The sequence below is a fragment of the Loxodonta africana genome, chromosome 3, assembly GCF_030014295.1.
Source record: "Loxodonta africana isolate mLoxAfr1 chromosome 3, mLoxAfr1.hap2, whole genome shotgun sequence".
Classification (NCBI taxonomy): Eukaryota; Metazoa; Chordata; class Mammalia; order Proboscidea; family Elephantidae; genus Loxodonta; species Loxodonta africana.
In genome coordinates, this window is record NC_087344.1 from 59209734 (window position 1) to 59218666 (window position 8933).

Genomic DNA, 8933 nt, shown 5'->3' on the forward strand with positions numbered 1-8933 from the left:
ATTTATCCTATTCTCTAATGCTGAAAAATCAAGTATCTGGTTTCCGCTAGCTATAGACATCTGAGGAGTGTTGCTTCCGAAATTATTTTGGCATGAAGATGTCACTCAAGATGATTCCAACTCTTTGGAAATTTTTAAGTATCGAAAGCGTCCGACTACAGTCCTGCGTCGCTTAACGTCCACGATACGTTCCGTGAAACAGGATGCTGTGTGATTTGGACATTGTGTGAACGCCATATTATAGTACATACAGGCAGTCCCTGGGGTTGCTCAGCCCCGTTCACTGTTCTGCTCGCCTAAGGACACAGGAAGCAGGCCTCGTTGGGTGTGCAGCGGCGGGCTGGGCAAGAGCTGTGTCAGCAGCCGGAGCAGATCTTTGTGCACGTCCAGGTACAGGGTGAGGGACGCACAGGAGGTGTGGAGAGGTGGCCTTGGGGACCAGGTGTGCAGGCACCAAGAGCACAGCTGGAGGTGTCAGTCCTGGCTGCTGCCACCTTCTTGATACGGCATCTTACAGATTATGTGCAGCCACCACCCTTGCCAGGCTCCCCACCGGCAACTGCGGCAGGAGCATAGAAACTTCCCTGCACAGGGAGTGAAGGGTTGCTTGGCTGCTGGGCGGGTGAATGAAGCCAGGACGGGAAGGTGGCAGAGGCAGCAGTGCTGCAAGGACAGGGATGAGGCCTGAGGCCCACTGCTGGTTCACTCAGAGGATTTGGGGTCTTTGAAACCATTTGGGAGAAATAAAAGGACAGCTGCTTTTCCTTTAAAACAAAACTTTATGGGACCACGGACCTATATGCAGTCAGACCTTGCCCAAAAAGACATTACGTGGTGTGTGACTTTATCCTACAGCCTGAGCGGAAGTTAATTATCATCTGGCTAGCCATTTCCCATCAGGGTTCTTGCTCCCTATGCTCCTGTTAAATGCTTTCGGCCAAGGATTACATCTGGAGTTGGTATGTGAAAGGTGGTGTAGCAAGCAACAAGGGTGGCATGTGATTGGTAAGGTGGGAACCTGACTGGCTGTTCTTCCTTCAACCTGCACATTCTGCCTGGGCTCTATGGAAGCCTAGCAGGCTGGGAGATCCTCAAAGGGTTCCCAAAGAATGCTGCAATTGTGTATTTGCTGATGGGTTGTCAGGTAAGAGAGGCAGTTTTTAACTTTCAGAGTCTCACAGAAAGCCACCAGGGACCAGGCTGGACCAACTGAGATGTTTCCCAGAATTAGTCAGGAAAAGAATAAGAACAGAGCAGCCCAGCAGGGGGGATGCTGGAAAGCATACACCACACAGGGGACAGGGATGGAGTCCACTGGAAACAGGTCAGGAAGTGGGGAGTGAGGTGAAAACCAGCGGCCTTAAGCACTGATAATCTGTGCTGCCTCTCTGCTTACTGATGCATTCAAACAGGATATGAGTTAGACATACACGTGTATATGTGTGTGTGCACATACGTGTGTGTCCATGATGTGGCTTCTTTTAAAATTAAACTGTAATATCAGTGACTGAACGCAAAAGTGGCGTATATCATTTCAGCAGAATGAGATGAACTGGGTCGTAAAATTTTTAGTGGACGTGGGGCACAAAAGATTTTTACTATATGCCACATCTTCAACAAAGAATATTCCACACATTCTGCAACAAAGAAAATGTGTCAGTGAACTTAGTTTTTTCAACAATGTAAAATTCTGTTGATCTCTCACTACAAAAAACTGACTTTCACCAATTTTGCTCTGAATGGCTCATACTTCAATTCCGATGTGTTTTCCAATAAATGAAATTATACACAAATGAAATCATCAATGAAAATTTAATGATCAGAAAACAAGTATTACAACAAATTGCTTTATTTTTAGACAGATCTTTCACCTCTAATGTGTTACAAGTAAAAACATTTCTTTCTATTCTTTGCTCTTACAAATTCTTCAATGATTTCATCACAATCAAGCTGTCGAACAATATCTACTTCCATACATAGTATGGCTAATGAATCATGTCTTACTTGAGTCACTGTTGTATGCTGAGGGTTTTTGAGTCTCTTTAGGGACGAAAATGAGCGTTCTGTTGTGCAGTTTGTGATCATTAAAGTTAGGAACATGCGTAAAGCAATTTCAACATTGGGAAATACACATTGTATTTTATCTTCTATTATGAACTCATACATGTCTTCATGAGTAAAATGTGTCTTTCCTGAATCTGTAAACTTAGTTCTAACGTAAGAATGAAACTGTCGCACCTCTCCGTGGAGGTTTGTATTTAAGTCATCGGGGTAAGCCTGCACTAATTTCTTGGACGCCTCCATGCATTCTTCATCGGGTACATCTATGTTGTTTAAGAAAGAAAATCTATTTGAGAGAACTTCATATACTTCTGCCCTTCTTTTCATGCAAGATTCAAGTGTGTCAATAATGGCGTAGTATGTGGTTACGCGAAATTGATCTCTGGCACTCAATACTTCTGGAGCACTTCCCTCATTTACTTGTTTCTTTCTAATGGTTCTGCCATGATGAACTGCTTGATAATCAGTATTTGGCAGTATCTGCTTTGCTGTGTTTTCAAAATTTTCAAAATAGTCTCTTAAATTATGTAAATACCCTGTTAATGACTGATAGAGATCTGTGCATGTCTTTAAATTTACTTCTGAATCTTGGAGAGTTTGACTTGCCCAGTGAAAATGCTGCAATATATTATTCCACATAACCAACATAAACACATACTCCAGTGTTTGCATTTTGTTGGCGATGCTCTCAGCTTCTCTTTTGGTATCTCCTTTTTGTGTCTGGTCTTCAGCAATGTTTTCTAAGGCATCTAGAATCTGAGTGTATGATTCCAGGATTGCACTCATTGCTACAGCATGCGCTTCCCAACGTGTATTAGAGAGGCATTTTAATACTCGATCACTGCCTAAATGTGTTTTAAGAACTGCCCAACGGTGAGTAGAGGCAGCAAAAAATGTGCAGAGTAACTGAACAGTAGAAAAAAAATCAACTGCTTCTGGACAACAGTCTACTGCGCTTCGTCCTACAAGATTAAGTGAATGCGCAGCACATGGTACGAAAATAGCATATTCATTACGTTCTAAAATTTTCTGTTGCATGCCTTTATAACACCCTGACATATTGGCAGCACTGTCATAGGACTGGCCTCTGCACTTAGAAAAATCAATTTTGCAAACTTCACACAAATAGTGAAGTACCTGCTCTGCAATTTCTTCACCAGTATGACCTTTTAAGGTAGCAAATGTGATAAATCGCTCGACAGGTTTCCCATCTGTTGGAGATACATATCTTAAAACAATGCTTAGCTGATCTGTATGGGAAAGATCAGGAGTGGAATCTACAGACAAACTGAAATATCGAGCTAGACTTATTTCATTGAAAATAGTGAATCGAACTTTATTACTTATTAGATTTATCAATTCTTCACATGTTGTTTTAGACATATATGATGGGTTGCTCTTTCCTGTGTTACTGAATTTTGCAATGTGACCTGCTAAAAATGGATCAAACTGAGCAACAAGTTCAAGTAAACCCAAAAAATTTCCATTTTGTGGGGACCCAAATACTTCATTTTTTCCTTGAAAAGATAATCCTTGTTCAGCGATTGTTATAATGACAGCAACAACACGTTGCAAAATAGCTTTCCAATGCCGACGTTCTTCATTAATTTGTGTTTCCAGTTCATGAGTTAAGCCAAAACCACGTCTTCGGTTTAAGTATGCCAACATACAATCTCTGTGAATTGAACTATTTTCGTGTTTATCAATCATACTCAAGTTGCGCCAATCGCTAAATCCAATTGTAGCAAACCGAGAATTAGATTTAGGACTGAATAATTTGCAAACAAAACAAAATACAGAACCGACTGAGGGAGAATACAGTAGCCACTCCCTCTTATAATTTTCACCATTAGCTTTGCACCCTAGAAATATATTCTGGCTACAGAACCTTGTTTGTTTACCATCAAGAAATTTTCGACATGAATTTTCAAATGGTCCACTGTGATGCTGACAATCACTTGGCCCTCTTTCGATCCAATAGTTTACATCATTAGAAGAAAAATTATTCCACAAAGCAGGATCTGTATTTCTGTTATTTATAGGGTCTGAAGGTGCGACAATTTCAGATTCTAAAATAGGGAAATGGAAAATAAAATATGTTTATATAAATTTTATTATCTACATATTCATTTCCTTGAGGAACTGGTCAATTTCCTTACACAAAGATACGCAAATATTCTGATAAAATATAAATGTAATGATCTGATAAATGCCCTTTGTTGCTTTCCTGGAAGATGAATTTAGAAACACACTCATGTTGCTAAACAGAAACATACCTTTCACAATAAATACTGAAATATATGTCCTCTTGATGTGCCTAATATCTCGTTTATTAGCATGTATCATGCACTGTGTCCCGCCCAACAGACAATAAAAAACAAAACTCCAAACGTAAATTTAAACTTTAACATGTCAGATAAATACGCTTCCAGTATTTTTTGGACATTTGATACGTTAGTGTTATATTAAAATGCTATCAATGTTAGTAATATATTAAATGTATACTAGATTGCTTTTGTGTATATGCCAAAGATTTTAAAAGTTATAATATCATTGTTTACAAAACTTAAGACATAACTCTGTACATACATGTTATACAGTTAGAAAGTAACTTGACTGAATTCATTACGATGCTTGGCTTATTTGAGTTCCATTGCTTTTGCGCGCCATCTGGGACTGGAGTTCCCGTACGTGCGCAAGAGCATACCCTGTGTTTCTATCACGGCAGAGAGCATTGCTGGCCCTCCGGCCCGGAGTTGCTGCATCAGCAGACATGGATGTCCAAGATGGTTTTCTCAAAATGGATCAGAAACCTGTTATCTATTAATATAATCCATCCTTGCCCAGTAATCACTCATATTGGATCCAGCTGCATATTGGGTGAATGTAGCAAGAGTTAGACTGGACAGCCCACTCCTACCTCTTATTTATTAGAAAGAAACAGTATACCCTACTCCCAAGAGGCCTGCCAAGATAAGGAGTTTCAATTACACAGGAGGGGACTGTAGGAGATAGGTGTCAACGAAGGCGCTGAAGTGGCAGGGGCCTCATAGCTTAAACAACCTTGCACGTGGGTGCCCTCGTGACCTGCGCAGAATATATTTCCAGCTGGCATATTCTCACCCACTGGAGCTGGTATCAATTTTATTTAGTGCCCTGCCAGTTCCCTTCCTCTGCAGTGTTCACTTTTCCCTGTCTCCTGCCTGCCTGGCATCTATGGGTCTTTGCTCTGGAACTGGTGCCCTTATTTTGTTGATGCCTTATACATGCTTACCTTGCTGATCGGGTAATGCATCCCTGCTGTCACCGTTTTTTATCAAAAAAAAAATTAAAGAGTTCTAAATTAGAATACAGTCTCTTCTAAATAGGTAGAAAACATTATTTAAGTCTTTTCCCCTCTGAATGTTTCAACCTCTGCATCAAACCTGCATGTCAGACAAATGCCTCACCAAGGTCCCTCCACTCTAATGCATTAACATTTTATATTCTTTAGTAATATTCTGCCACCCACTTGTGGCAGGCGGGCATACCTTTTGGACAGTTGACAAATGTTTTTACCCAAATACTTGGGATTTTGGTCATCAATTCTGACCTCTTCTGAAAGAATGGTTGATGGAGTTTGTTATATTCCTGCTCTACTTTCAAAATCTCCTCACTGACTTGTTCATTAGGTCTGAAACAAATGAAAAGATGTGTTGACAATGATGGGATTTAACAAATAAAAAACTCAGTGAGGCTACAGAGTGGATATTTTAACAGCTTTAGAACAGTGCAAACTACTTATTCATAATAACCAAATTATCTAGTTTCTCGTAGCTAGAGAAACTCAAAAGTCAAAACTGTGATGGCATTTGGGAAGTAGTTCAACCTGCTTTCCCATAAACACGCAACAATGCAGTTCAACTGCTCAAAGTGAGCATTTTGGTAACATTGTATATTTAATCTACTATTACCAGGTCAACTTCAATTGTTTCCCTCAAGCAGAATATTTCAATAAAGCCCCTGGTGAAATAACAAAATTATAAGGCAAGTGAGAGCAATACTGATGCCATAATGCTAAACCAACAGAAGTTCACACACTAGGATTCAGATAATTCGTAGCTTTTGAAAGCAAACCCAATCTATGCAAGGTCAATGTACCTTTATGAAATATTTTCTGGTGACTGGACAAATTGTTTGACAGAAAATAACGTTGAATCTCCAAGGTATTTCCAACTAAGTTATAATCATTTCTTGCCTAGTGGATAAAGATTTAGTTGACCACAGTTTCAATGACTACTAAGCCATTATATGCATCTCAGAAAATGCCTCCAAGTAAATTAAAAAAAACTTTACCTGTCTATATCATTTTGTACTTCACCAGTATGTTCAATTACTTCCTGCTGTTCTTTTTCTGCAAGAAAAAGTTGCATAAAGTTCAATACTAATTAGAAAATAAATTTAACTAGTTTCCCTCATGTTAAAAAACACTGTTTATGGTATGTGAATTACATCTCAATGAAGATATTTAAAAAACAACACTGTCTACTACAAGGCATGCTCTCCAGTGTTCATGCATTTAACTGACAAATTACTTTTTAATTAAAGGGTCTTCCAAATTATACTACCTGCTAGGAAAAAAAAAAAAAAGACCTGCTAGACAACTTAGAAAATATGTTTTCTGACTCTAGTACTTAAGAGTCCCATTACTGGAAAAAGAGACCAACTACTAAAGTTTGTATTATGATAAATGAGGAATAACTTTATTCAGAAACTCTAGATGTTTATTATTTATCATATTATATACTTGTAGCAAGAGCCCTGGTGGCTAAGTGGTTAAGTGATATTGCTGCTAACCAAAAGGTCTGCAGTTCAAATCCACCAGCTGCTCCTTGGAAACCCAATGAGACAGTTCTACTCTGCCCTCTAAGGCAGCTATGGGTCGGAATCGACTGGACGGCAACGGGTTTCGTTTGGTTGGTTTTTATACTTTTAACAGAGTAAGCTGCTAACCAAAATGCAGAAACTAACTCCCATGACAATAATATCAGGCCACCATCAATGGCAAAAGAACCACTTTTTCTAGGAAGTTGAAGATTCTGCTCAGTATCTATTACAATTAAGACATAAGACACACTTACAAAGACAGGTTGGCCACTAGGAAATACATCACAATCCTAAACACTCTATCTCCTTAGAATAGGTGAACCGCAGGATTTGCATCTGACCTTTCTCATTCCCCACCCCAAATGTGGGCGGGTTGCTTGTTTCAGACGCCGCTCACAGAATTGCGGGGCACCCTTACAGGGAGTAACTGTTGAATCTGAACAGAGGTATCGGAGAGATCGGATCAAAAAGGGTGGTGCTATGGAAATATGCAAAAGATGCCCTTTCTGTCCGATTAAAACAAAAACAAAAAACCACCTACCACCGTCGAGCCGTTCCCGACTCATAGCGACCCTACAGGACAGAGAACTGCCCCACTGAGTTTCCAAGGAGCGCCTGGTGGATTCGAACTGCCGACCTTTTGGGTAGCAGCCCTAACTCTTAACCACTAGGCCAGCAGGGTTTCCTTCTGTCTGGTAAGTTGGTGTGAAGGGGCCTGATCTGGTGTTCATGCCCGGCACGATCCGGGGGTCTGCAGCCCCTACCGTGAAAACCTTTACAGAGAAGGCTAGAATGTTTTCCAGAAGACTTTTTAAAGTCCCTCCGATACCCTGGCCGCTCGCATCTGGCTGGCTTCCCAGCCAGGGCATCCTCCCGGCCGGACCAGGCCCGGTGCGCGGCCGGCTGCGGGGCTCCCCGCGCCCCACCTTGTCCAAGCTCCAGGAAGCAGCAGCGGCGAAGCCAGCCTCGGCTCCCCGGGCGGGCAGGAAGGGGTGGCCGCGCCGAGGGCCGGGCGCGGGGCCCACGACGTTGCGGCGGCGGCCGACCGGAGCGAGGCATCATGGCGGACCACAATAAAGAGGGGCGTCTCGGGAGGGCGGGGAGAGGAAGGGGACGTCGCCCGCCAAGCAGAGCAGGCCGCGGCACCCCCCCGGCCCGGTCGCGCACACACAAAAGGCGCCGAGACCTGCGGCGGCCCCGCGCGACGCCCCCGCTCGGCGCCTCCGCGCGCGCCCCAGGGCGGCCTCCGGCCTCGTCTCCTCTCTACCTGAGGTCTCCGCGGCCCCGTACAGGTCCAAGTCGGGCTCCGTTTTAATGACTTTGGCTGCCGGCGCCGACATAGTGCTGCTCCGTGGTCGGGACGGGCTGGGGAACGGGAGGCGGAGAAGGGACGGCGAAGGGGGCGGTCAGGCAGCTTCGCCTCACGCCACACGCGAGGGCACTCGCTCGCTCGCTCGCTCCAGCCCCTTCTTCCCGCCCTTGCTCTCCCTCCCTCTTGCTCGCTCTCGCTGCCTCAGCGGCCTGACGTCGAGGGAGGGGCTGGGGCGACGCGCCGGGCTCCAGCGGGGGCTCCCTCACCCACGCCCCGCGCTATCGCCCGCAGCTCGCTCTCCCTGACCCGCCTCCTCCTCCACCACGTCCTCCCGGCGAGGGGCGGGCGGCAGGGCGCAGGCGCGCCAGGCCCCGCGTGCAGGCCACGCCCCCGGCCGGGGAGGCTCGCACCGCCTCGCGATTGGTTGGGGCCCAGAGTCCAGGGCGCAGGCTGCGGCGAGGAGGCACGGGGCTTGGCGAAAAGGCGGGAGGAAGGAATGCTGCGAAGTGCAGGGTCAGTTCCTTGCGTTGCGCTCTCCTCTCTCCCTTTCCCCTTCTCCAGCCTAACCCTGGACGTTTGTGAGCGACGACCCAGAACATTTACGAAGGATGAATGCGCAGCGGCCAGAGGGCTGGGGCTTCACCCAGTAGCGGGCGGGACCGCAGCGGGCTTGTCATGTGGTGGTGAAGCGGCT

General features: G+C 44.5%; 1 long non-coding RNA gene across 1 annotated transcript; it reads right to left on the reverse strand.

Moving 5' to 3' along the window:
* Window positions 1–705: 705 nt before the first annotated feature.
* LOC104846368 (uncharacterized) lies at window positions 706–8509 on the reverse strand. Its single transcript, XR_010321320.1, has 4 exons — window positions 8195–8509; window positions 6397–6454; window positions 5592–5734; window positions 706–4130 (listed from the first exon to the last, which is right to left on the reverse strand). It is a non-coding gene; the product is annotated as an uncharacterized LOC104846368 (long non-coding RNA).
* Window positions 8510–8933: the final 424 nt, after the last annotated feature.